The sequence below is a fragment of the Macaca thibetana genome, chromosome 12 (assembly GCF_024542745.1).
Source record: "Macaca thibetana thibetana isolate TM-01 chromosome 12, ASM2454274v1, whole genome shotgun sequence".
Taxonomy (NCBI): Eukaryota; Metazoa; Chordata; class Mammalia; order Primates; family Cercopithecidae; genus Macaca; species Macaca thibetana.
This window is the reverse complement of record NC_065589.1, coordinates 54,625,498-54,638,492: the sequence shown is the minus strand read 5'-3', so window position 1 is coordinate 54,638,492 and position 12,995 is coordinate 54,625,498.

Below are 12,995 nucleotides of genomic sequence, written 5' to 3'. Positions count from 1 at the left end.
AGGAGATTGAGACTATCCTGGCTAACACGGTGAAACTCCATCTCTAGTAAAAATACAAAAAAAAAAAAAAAATTAGCCGGGCATAGTGATGGGCTCCTGTAGTCCCAGCTACTCTGGAGGCTGAGGCAGGAGAATGGCATGAACCTGGGAGGCAGAGTTTGCAGTCCGCCGAGATCGCGCCACTCTAGCCTGGGTGACAGAGCAAGACTCTGTCTCAAAAAAAAAAGAACAACAACAACAAAAATTTCTGATACTGATGCTTTGTTTTGTTTTTCAGGGTCAAGGAAACTTCTATTTTAAGCTATTTACAGCTTTTAACAACTGAGTAACATATACTTCTGTGAACAAAATTTGAAGCATATTTGTTTCTCTCTACTTGATTTCTCCAAAATTTGGAAACTATTTGTGAGTATTATTAATTTATGACAATATAGTTATTTACATAAGTGCAATAAGCATCTGTTTGCTGTGATAACAAGACACAATTGAAAAAAACTGGATATTTTACCAAGGCTTTGACCGGAATGGTGTGGTTTCCTTTAAAGAATCAGACTTCACTTGTAATACCAATAAAAGCCCTTTGGAGAACTAGCCTCATACTTTGCCAACACAATCCCTGTACAGGGTTTCTGACCTATGGTAAGTAAAGAATGTCACTTTCTAACAGGTCTAGGAGCCCCAAGCTATCTTGGTACCCCAAGAGGAGAGGAATTTTCCCAACTCATAGGTATTTGAGGGCACAACCCCATGGCAGGGCTCAGCTCTAAAAGAAGTCTCATCTAAGACTCCTTTTATGGAACAGAGTTCCAGCAAAGCCAATTTCAGAAAACCTTATGTAAAAAATAATTATTCTTGCTGCACTTTACACAAATAATCAGGCCAAGTATAATAAAACAAATCTGTCCTATCATGATTTGTCTCTAGTAAAAATGGGAAACTGGAGAGAGGAATTATGTTTCAAAAACTATGATGCACTTGTTATTAAATTCTAGTCTCATCAGTTGTTATTAAGTTTGTTTCTGCAATTTAGGCTAACCCTGCTTGTTCCTGTGAACCAACCAGTGATTTCTGGCTGCTATTCAGAAGAAACAAGAGGGATAAGTGATGTAAAAATCTGGATCAATATTCTAATCTTGGGCATATTGGAATCAGCTAGCAACCTCATATCAGCTTAGTTCCAACAGTTGCTCAGTTCATGGAAAGCCTTCTAATCTAATATACTTGGAATAATTTTACTTATTTTGTTTACTCTTATGGAATATACTGCTGTTGTACTCTTTGTGTAGGAATGCAGGACAAGCTTACTGAATGTTTTCTTAAATTGAACTTTTTTTAATCTTCCAGATACTATCTTTTGTCTGAACTGAGAGTTATGAATGGCCCTCACCATACCAATGCTTTCTGACTGAGCTCCCCTCTACCCTGAAAATAAAAGACCCTAATAGTTAGGCAGGAATATCATCGCCCCTACTCAGCCTGAAGTAGTTACAGAAGATGGAGCTTTGTCCCTCTACAACCCTTAGGATTAACAGTTCTCTTATAAAAGTGGTGGGTGGAAGGGCAGGGAGAGGAGAAGGGGAAGGTGGCTCATGCCTGTAATCCCAGGAGTTTGGCAGGCTGAGGGGGTAGGATCACCTGAAGTCAGGAGTTTGAGACCAGCCTGACCAACACGATGAAACTCCATCTCTACTAAAAATACAAAAATTATCTGGGTGCTGTGGCAGGTGCTTGTAATCTCAGCTGCTTGGGAGGCTGAGGCAGGAGAATCACTTGAACCTGGGAGGTGGAGGTAGCAGTGGGCCAAGATCTTGCCATTGTACTCCAGCCTGGGCAACAAGAGCTAAACTCCATCTCAAAAATAAATAAATAAAAGAAACGGAGGGGAAAAATCTCAGAGGCATGTGAACCAGAGCAACTCCATCTTAAACAGGAGCTGGGTAAAATAAGGTTGAGACCTGCTGGGCTACATTCCCAGATAGTTAAGGCATTCTAACTTATAGGATGAGACAGGAGGCCAGCACAATACATAGGTCATAAAGACCTTGCTGATAACACGTTGCAGTAAAGAATTATACCACCAAAACTAAGATGGCCATAAGAGTGACCTCTGGTCATCCTTACTGCTACACTCTCACCAGCACCAGGACAGTTTACAAATGCCATAGCAATGTCAGGAAGTTACCCTATGAGGTCTAGTAAGGGGAGGCATACCCCATGACTAAAGGGAGTTACCCTATATGGTCTAAAAAGGATATGTTTAGCATATCCTCAGGAAATAACCATAAAAATGAGTAACCAGCAACCCTTGGGGTTGCTCTGTCTATGGAGAAGCCATTCTTTTATTTCATTCCTTTCTTAATAAACTTATTTTCACTTTATGGACTCACCCTGAATTCTTCTTGTCTGAGTTCCAAAATCACTCTCTTGGGGTCTGAATCAGGACCCCTTTCCTCTAACATGTGGAGAAAGAGTATGGACATTTGAGTTAACTGAAACCATAATCCCATTTTTTCCCAATCATTGTGAGTGCCCTTCTTAAGATTGATAATCTACACATTTACCTGGTGGATTCACCTCTAAATCTAGTTCTATCTACTTTATGGGAGGAAGTAGGTGAAATAATTCATATAAAGATTTTAACACTGTAACTGTAACAGGTCTGTTGCCCGATGCACAAGACAAGTAAATACTCACTATAACAGAGAAACAGGTTTAATCATAGGGCCACCAAATGAGGAGACGGGAGGAAATCTTAAATCCATCTTCCTGAGGATGTTGGGGCTGGGGGGTTTTCAGAGTTTTAGAGGGCAAACGTATAGAGAGTGTTGATTGACCAAAGAGTGCAGGGTGAAGTGATGGGACAGGGAGATGAAGAAACTGTATTATGCTGATTCTGTTTCTCGGTGGAGGTCTTTAAACCAGTTGGCACCAGCTATTTCACTAGAATTTGGAATCTGAAAAACATCTTAAACAATTATTAAACAAAAGACATATGATTCTAATGTCAGAAGTCCTACCTATGTTAAAGAAAAACCTTATGATTCTGAAGTCAGAAATCCCATCTATAGAAACAAAGGGAATGCAAATGTCAGTATCTAGTGCTACGTGACTTTTGGTTATAAGAAGTGGGTCAAAGTGAAGCCTGATAAATGCTTAATTATATTTCTTTCCAGAATTCTCATTAACCTTGCAAGGTGATTTCCACACAGTGTTTGCTCCATAAATAATAATCATTTTAACTGTATTTATCCATATTTACCCATAAATATTAACTATGTATAATACGTATGTTTGAGGAGTCAGGAAGAGGCAAGTAGGGAAGAATTCAGGAAGAGGTTTGTCAGAGGAATAAGAACAAATTAGACTTCTTTGCAGTTTTGCCTGTTTTGTGGTGGCAGTCAACATGATCCAAAAAACAAGTTGCATCAGACTTCCACTACTCCAACTTTTCTATAAGAGCTATCATTCTAAAATGCATATAAGATCATGATCATCCTGAACTGGTTACCTTTAGCCAACAGAATAAAATTCAAATGGCTTAGAAAGGCATGTATTTAACCCAAATTAATCTACAAATTTAATGTGCTCCTAATTAAAATCTCAGCAGAGCTTTTCTGGGAGCTTGATGGGTTGATTTAACACACATATTGAAGAACAAAAAGGCCAAAAAAGTGAAAAAACATTAAGAAGAATAGAAAAATAGGAATATTAACCTGCTATCGCCAAAATGTTGTGTTCCCCTAAATTCATTTGTGGAAATTCTAACCCCAAAGGTGATAATGTTAAGTGGGGCCTTTGGGAGGTGATTGGATTAGTGCCTTCAGAAAAGAAGCATGAGGGAGCTTGTTTACCCCTTTCACTGTGTGAAGATACTGCACTATTCTATAAATGAGGAAATGAACTGTCATCAGAACCGAAATCTGCTAGTGCCTTGAACTTGAACATCCCAGTCTCCAAAATGAGAAATAAATTTCTGTTGCTTGTAAGCCACCCAGGTTATGATGTTTTGTTATAACAGTCTGATAAACCAAGACATTACCAAATCAGAAAAAATACATATATTTTAAAGCTCTAGTATGTAAAATGATTATCATTATAACCATACCATTTTAAATACTACATTGCAGGGATAGACAAGCGATTAATGAAACATAATACAGATATTTGATAATTGGCATTTTAACAAAAGTAAAATGAACTACTTTATAAATAGTGCTAGAAAAATCAGTAATTCATATGAAACAAAATGATCTTATTTTTTCTATGTTATTTTATATACAAAAATAAATTCCAAGTGAGTAAATATCTTAATATAAAAATCAACTTTTATCACTTCTGGAAGTAAGGGTAGTAGCCTATATTTATGAATTTAGGTCAAATGAATTTATTAAACAAACATAAAATGAGTAATCTCCAATAAAGAAGATGGATAACTTTGACTACATTAGAATTTAAAACTTTACTACTAAAAGTGACCTTATAAAATGTGAAAAGGGAAGTCTAACCATTACTAATAATTGGAAAATATGAAGGTTACCTACAAATCAATAAGATAAAGAGAAAATCTGATTAAAACAAAACAATCAAAAAGGCTAGGAACAGGCAAACTGCAAAAGGAGAAACTCAAGTAGTTAATAAGCAGATGAAAAGCTGCTCAATCTCTCTAGTAATTAGAGAAATACAAAATAAATCCACAATAAAATGTGATTTCATATTCATCAAACTGGGAAACATTTTTTTTAAACGTCTCATATTGGAAAGAAAGTGAAGAAATAATTATCCTCATTCATTGCTGAAGGAAATATACATTTCCTCTGGAAAGAAATTTTGTAATATCTCATAAGTTGGAGGTGTACGTGATCTAAGAGCCAAACTTTCACTCCTAGGAATGTATCCCAGAGAAATTCTCACATTTTTTTGTAGAAGACATATGTATGAGAATGATTTTTTATATCATTTTATGATACGTAAGATATTATTATGTAGCACCCATTCTACAGTGTTTTTACCTATATTAACTCTTTTCAGCTTCACAGTAACCCTCTGAAGTAGATCCTAATTTTATCCTTGTTTACAGATGAAGAAATTGAGATACAAAAGAGGAAGAAATCTGCCATGTTCACAGAGCTGATAAGTGGTGAAACAGATTTTAAAGCAGATAGTCTAGTCCATCCTCCTCATCCATATGTTATAACAGCTCATACGCCTAAACGGAAAAATTTAGAAACATGTTAAATGTCCATCAACAAAGAACTAAATAAGTATAGTCATAAAACAGAAAATTTTACAGTTTCATCTATCAACAAGGGCAAACTGGGTGTGGTGACTCATCTCTGTAATCCCAGTATTTTGGGTGGATGAAGTGAGAGGATTGCCTGAGGTCAGAAGTTCGAGACCAGCCTGGGCAATATACTCAGACCTTCCTCTTACTATAGAAAAAAAAAAAAAAATAGAAAAAAAGAAAAATAGCTGGGTGGGATGGCACGCCCCTGTAGTTTCAGATATTCAGGAGGCTAAAGCAGGTGGATTGATTGGGTTCAGGAGTTCAAGACTGCAGTTATCTCTTCTACTGCCACTGCACTACAGCCCGGGTAACAGAGCGAGACTCCAGACTCCATCTCAAAAACAACAACAACAACAAACAAACAAAAACATCAGAAAAATCTTGACAAAAAAGGTTACAGATGAGTATGTCAATTTGATATAATTTATACATTTTTATACGTTTGTACACCATTTAAAATAAATAAAATACATTATTTTTAGATATATATAATAAAGTGAATATGTTATACATAAGAATAATAAATATCAAATTCTGGTTAACAGAAGATATAATTGGAAGATACCAATTATACATCAATAAAGCTGGAGGAAAAAATAAAGCAAAGAAATTAGTTTAACACCAGAAAGAAAGAAAAACAAAAAACAAAAAAACAATGAAGGAAATGGGGCCAGGGAGGAGCATAGAAAAAATTTCAAATATATCTTAAGGTTAAAAAGAAAGGATTTGAAGAGAGTCTGGCACAACATTAATGTTTGTCAAAATTATGAGATAGATACTCAAATGTGTCTTAAATTATTTTGTGTAATTTCCTGTATGTATATTTTATAATGATAGTACTACTAGTAAAAATCATAAAAGAAACACAGCTTGGCCCTCACTGTGCAACTTTCTCCTATTTCCTTGTTGTTCCAGATTTGTGAAGCAGGTTGACATGGTCTTTCCAGGGAGGAAATCTCATCTACTCCCAAATCCTAATATCTTATTCCTAACAGTGTTTTACATGTGGGCTCCTAAGGTTGTGACTCATCACATTGTGAGTTCTACTCTCCTTGCAATGGCTGCTAGATCCAAAGTGGCATCTAATCTTGGTCACATGTGGTGCCAGCCCAGTTCTCCCTACCTCTATCATTCTTGACTCTGATTCCTACCCCAGTGATCACGATAAGTTTCCTTGGGGAGTGTCTAGTGTACTTTGTCCTTTTAAGGAAGGTCCAGCTCAAACCAAAAGAGTGATTATAATAAAACTCAACCATAAAAGACAATGATTCCCATACCCGTTTTCCTTCAAGTCTCCTCAGGTATTATGCTAATTTGTCTCTATTCTTTTCAGAAGACTGAACATTTCCTGACAAGAAGATTAAAGAGACAGCCTTTATAAGGGAAAAACAGCAACTACAAAACCATCACCCTAAATTCATATCACTAAGAAAAAGACACGTAAGTGTTTCTTCTCCAAAAAAGTATGGTCCACTTTAAGATGACCCACTATGTACCCCAAAACTGAGAAGGTATCGACAACTTTTAAAAATATATTTATACACACACACACACACACACACACACACACATATATGTATATTTGTTTTAAGACAGGGTCTCACTCATTGCCCAGACTAAAGTGCAACAGCATAATCACAGCTCACTGAAGCCTCAACCTCTGGGGTTCCAGTGATCCTCCCACCTCAGCCTTCCTAACAGCTCAGACCACAGGTGTGCACCACTACACCCAGCTAATTTTTATTTTTTGTACAGACAGGGTCTCCCCATGTTGCCCAGGCTGTTCTTGACCTCCTGGGCTCAAGTGATCCTCCAACAGTAGCCTCCCAAAGTGCTGGGATTACAGGCATGAGCCACAGAGCCTGGCCTGACAGCTTTTCAGCAGTACTACTGATTGCTTAGTTTCTGACTAATCAGGTTCCCACCAATATGATTAATCCACATTTTAGAAAACCTCAATGTGGGTATGATGATATTCTGTCTCTACCTTTCAAGTCATCTGCAATTTTAAAGAGATAATTTTTATTATTTTATAGAGTCATTTTTACACAAATTTAAAACTTTAAGGGAAAGGAATTACGTTCCCACAGCTGAATTTCAGGCATCATTGAGCAGGTGGGAGATCTGCCCCCCTTTTCTGTTTTTGTTTAATTAAGGTTTTGACTTTGTTTATGTCTCCATGTAAGACACTCTTATTCATGCATTCCATTTCACATAACTAATTCAAATTATTTCATTTCAACATATATCATTTCTACCTATTAATATTTATATCCATATAGGAAATAAGTATTTAATATTTGTCTGTTGTAATTTTTAAAAAAAATCTATTCATCTCTTTATATAATACTATCTAAAATGCAAAACAGTATATTGGTTTAATAAGCTCTTACACCGTTTTATAGAAAATTACATTTATCATCTCTGTCTTTCTGTATTCAGATAGAATGTCAAAAGGTAAAATAATATAGTTTTTTATGATGATAATGTTATAAAATAAATAATCTAACATTTTAAAAGCATTTATTATTTCAGATGTTTTTCCCTCTTATATGCTACAGATTTATTCCATATAATTAAGTCTATAGTAACTAATCATACAAGATGATTAACTGTGCACATTTATTTTTGAGAAGGCAAAAGGGAGCCTCATCCGTGGTGTCCTATGCAGTTTAGTTTCTTTTCATAAATATTTCAAATTCCTTTGGGCCTGTGACATACTTTATTTTACTAATAAAAAAGGTAAGGCAAACAAACTCCCTCCATCTATTTTTTAAAAATGAGATTGTAAGACTCATGTACAGAATGTTTTTGGCAGAAGTCAAAACTTTATTATTCTCCTGACAAACTTCTTGAGAGTTTCTTTAATGATTGTGATATAGGCTCCGCCACATGCCTGACAATAGATGTGTTTGGCAGATAATATCAGGATATAATCTGAGTGTATATCTATTTATGTTAGAAGTGCTTGTACCTAAGAGTCATATGGTTTTATTATAGAAACATCAATGTTCAGCAAGCTCTAGATATATCTATGATTTAATAATGTTTATCTTTAATTGATTCAGTAAACAGTTGTCAAATGCCTGCTATACGTCAGGGAACAAGAGCTAAGGAAACAAAACTAATAAAATTACTTTCTTGACTGAAGGAATTCTGGTTTTGTGATGAAATAAATATGAATAAACAAGAACAAAAAAGAATAATATTACACATAATGAGGTGGATAAAATTTTATTTGCCACAATGCCTCTATAGTAGAGTATCTTATTTTGCATAAATATTCACTGTCCTTTCTGTTTGAAGAAGAGAAATCATAGCTTCCTTAAAGTATTGATGCCATATGTGCCTGCATGACTTGATTAACTAATGTAACATGAGGTTAAGTGATACACATCACATAGGCCAACATGGAGTTTATCATTCTGCTTTCCCTTTTCCAAGGAAAAAGGAAAAAAAGAAATTTGCTATTAGTATTTCTACTACGAGCAGCAATATCTTCCTTAATCTTCAAGTAAAAAATACTTAGATTCATAGCGGACCTGGATTGAACATATAAGGTGAGTGAAGAGTAAACTTTTGTTACGAAGCCTCTGAGACTTAGAGATTATTTGTTACTTGATATGGTTTGGCTGTGTCCTGACCCAACTCTCATCTTGAATTCCTACATGTTGTGGGAGGGACCCAGTGGAGGTAATAGAATCTTGGGGGCAGGTCTTTCCCATGCTGTTCTGTTCTCGTGATAGTGAATACGTCTCACAAGATTTGATGGTTTTAAAAAGAGGAGGTTGCCTGCACAAGCTCTCTTTTCTTGTCTGCTGCCATATGAGACCTGCGTTTCACCTTCTGCCATGATTGTGAGGCCTCCCTGGCCATGTGGAACTGTTAAGTCCAATAAAATTCTGTCTTTTGTAAATTGCCCATTCTCAGGTATGTCTTTATCAGCAGCATGAAAACAGACTAATACATTGCTGCAGCATAACCTATCCTATCCGGACTGATACAGTCCCTTGGAGTTGCACAGCACATGTTTTAACAAAATGCTCCAATAAGCCCGTGTGAAGTAAAATTGGAGCCTCTGAAGTCATAGATGGAACTTCCCTAAGAGGACTATGCCACTCCAGTTGAGATTCAAGGAATTCATTTGCCGTTAGTAAGATGGACCAATACTATTAGAATTAGGGGTAGAAAGGAGAGGTAGTAGAAGATAAGAAAAAAAAACCCACATAAACATAAAACTACAAAAAACAACAACAACAAAAACTGCCTAAATATGAGACTGCTGTGGGAGCAGGTGGAGAATATCAGGGCTAGTGATTTGGGTTTTTACAGGCCTCGACATTAGCTTAGGTACGACTATGTATTACTAAATTGTTAAGCACTAGGCTACTGACATTAAATTACTCTATGACAGTATATCTCTCCTATAGTGAGACACAAAACTGATGTGGAAAACGAACAGAAAAAAATCCAGAGCAAGGTAACAAGTCTCCCATGTCCAACTATCTCTACTTGCCCACATAATTATCACATCCCTGTCCATTGACTGATTCCTGTGATTTGTGTTGGCAAGCTGGCTTGCTTGAAGTTTATGGATTGGTTTGCATCCATTTAGAGATCAAGGAACATAAAGCATAATCAAATATATGACACCATGTAAATATATAAATTTTGGTAGAACTACTTTGGCATAAGACCTAGACATGTTTTTAGGTTCCAACAATTGCACAGTTGGAGTTTCCAAACAATTGTAAAATATAGCCAGACTTTGTTTGTTTGTTTGTTTTTTAGATGGAGTCTCACTCTGTCACCCAGGCTGGAGTGCAGTGGTATGATCTCTGCTCACTGCAACCTCTGCCTCCCGAGTTCAAGTAGTTCTCCTGCCCTCAGCCTCCCAAGTAGTTGGGACTGCAGGCGCATGCCACCACACCTGGCTAATTTTTTGTATTTTAGTAGAGACAGGTTTTCACCGTGTTGCCCAGGCTAATCTCGAACTCCTGAGCTCCGGCAATCTACCTGCCTCGGCCTCCCAAAGTAAGTATAGCCAGAAAAATAGAGTGATAGAGAACTACCTCCAATATATGTATTTCAGTGTAGCTCTTTAGAGATAGTGCTATATGTTTATTTATTTTCTATCTTTTTTGTAACTTTAGTGGTTGAAAGTTTGGGATGAAAAATGGAAGGTCAGCAATAACAACAGATGGTGCTGTCTGCAAATAGTGCAGGACAGCAACTAGTCAAATACCACAGACAATATTTCTTCAATCATTCCACAGAATATGTGAAGTGTAATCTGTTCCTGGTGCTGAGCTTAGCTTAATTTCTGGCCCCTGTTAACCATGTTAGACCTCTCAGTCTTGTGGCACAGCAAAATATTTAAATTCACAATGCAGTGAAGGCCTTTTTCTTCTCATTGAGAACAAACCAGTCTAGAACCAATGACTCTAATACTTATCCCAAACCACTATGCCTTTATAGATATCATCACTTAGTATGTTGGTCATATAGAAACTCAAAAACGTACTTTTCTATTTGTGCTTTCTGTCTGTAAGATAATAATGTGGATAATTTGATGTTTGAATTTATCTGATCAAACTAAGAAAAGTTCATCACAAAATTATCTCAGCATTTTATATTGTCTCTCAAGCGCACCATTTATTTGCTCTTTGATTTTATTTCAGAAGTGTTGATTTTGATCATATCTGAAACATGTATAACTCCAATCCAAGTAAATTCTAATTTATGTGGTTCATTTCACAATCTTTAGGAACTTAACTACAAATAGTAAAATAGTTCAGCATCTATAACATTTTTGATTATATTAATTAATTTTAAATTCTACAGATTGTTAAATAAAATATTTTTAAGGAAAAAAAAAACCCATGGAAACAGGAGGAAGAAGAACATGAAAGCACAAAGAAAATCACAAAATATTTTTAGATACAGACGACTCTTGATTGCTCAGAAAATTAACTAGTTTCAGATATTCCGAAAGAGTTGGTTAGAGAGTGGGAGGGTGTTAGGGAATCAAGCAGGTAATATTTCTCAGTTTGAAGTCAGTAATTTGGAGTTTAAGCTTTAATGTCCCCTTTCCTACCTCGTGTAAGGATTGCTAATTAAGAATAATTACCCAGATTATAAAGCTTTTTCCTGGGGATATAAATGAACAGAAGAAGGACACAGCTGCAAAACCAGGATGAGCAATGCTTCTCAGACTTTACTGTGCCCACTAATCACCTGGGGATTTTGTTAGAATGCAAATTCTGAATACGCAGATCTGGAGCTGGGCCTAAGATTCTGCATTTCTAACAAGCTCCCACCTAATACCTACGCAACTGATTCTTGCATCACACTTTTTTGAGTAGCAAGATTGGACTTGAATAGTTCTAATGATGTTTTATCTATGACTTACTCATTACTGCAGTTAATTGAGTATCCACTCTATTTTTACTTGCATTAGCAGAATCGTTTATTTATAGGTGATAAAATGATAAAAATAACACAAATCTCTTTACTTATGTTACCAATCTATTATTTTGTTTAAATGGAGTGGAAGTCAGAAGAATGAAATTGAGACAAAGGTATTTTTTCAAATAACCATTTTAGAAAAACTAGGCAGCAGAAAGAAACAAAATAAACCTCTCTTTATCCAAATGATAGCTTGGTTTTAATTTGGCCATATAACATTTTTACTTAAAATATCTAAAATAATTTATATAATAGTAAGTCAGTTTGGTCCTATCTAGCTGGTTGGCTTGGAGCAATTTAAATTTTATGTCTCCACCTGTAAAATAAATAAATTGAATAAAATTAGTTGGATTGCCTTAAAATTCTGAAATTGCATAAGGATTTTTTTATACTTTTACCTAGCACTAACATAAATTAACATCGATCAGTGAATCTAGTAAAAGTTTGACCTCAAGTCCTAAACAATCAAGTGTAAAACAATATAGAAATCTGATATCTTACTGAGAAACAAAAATAGGATAACAGACTTGAATGCCAGCTCTGCTCCTTCTTGACTGAGGAACACTGTTTTGCTTCAGTTTCCGATTCAATAAAAAGGGGAAGGAAAAGTGAAAATGTGTTGATTAAATTATTTGAATTGCTGATGACCTTACAAGGCTGAAAATGAGAAGCAACAAAGCATGGAAGATTTTTGCTTTTTTTTTCCTTTTTGTACACCTCTGATAGAAGCCTCAGATAAAAGCAAAACTCCCAAAATTCAATGTCATTTGTAAGTTAATCCTGACAACTATAGAGAGTGAATAAGAACTGTCAGGTTTTATACTACTATAGTAGTCAAAGCCAACTACAATGCTTTTCTAAAAGAAAGGAGGTATTCTTAATAGAAACATCAATTTTGAACTTTATTATTAAGGCAATATTTAGGGTTAAAAAGTAATTTACTATTATTGTTTGGAATTTACCTTTGGAATTTAAAGTATTTGAGAAAAGCCACATATAGTAAACCCACTTCTGCTTCTGGCTAAAATGAAGCAATATGAGCAAGATGTAAATTCATGACTGAAAAGAAGATTTTAAAAATCATACAAAAATGATGGGTTTTTAAGACATTGGAGATCCAGCAACTAAAGACAGTGATCTTTGAGAGACAGGAAACAAATGAGATAAGACTTACAATTGCCCTACCTTACTGCCTGGAAAGACTCATTGGGCCTCGATGCCAGGACAGGAAACACAGGAAGGA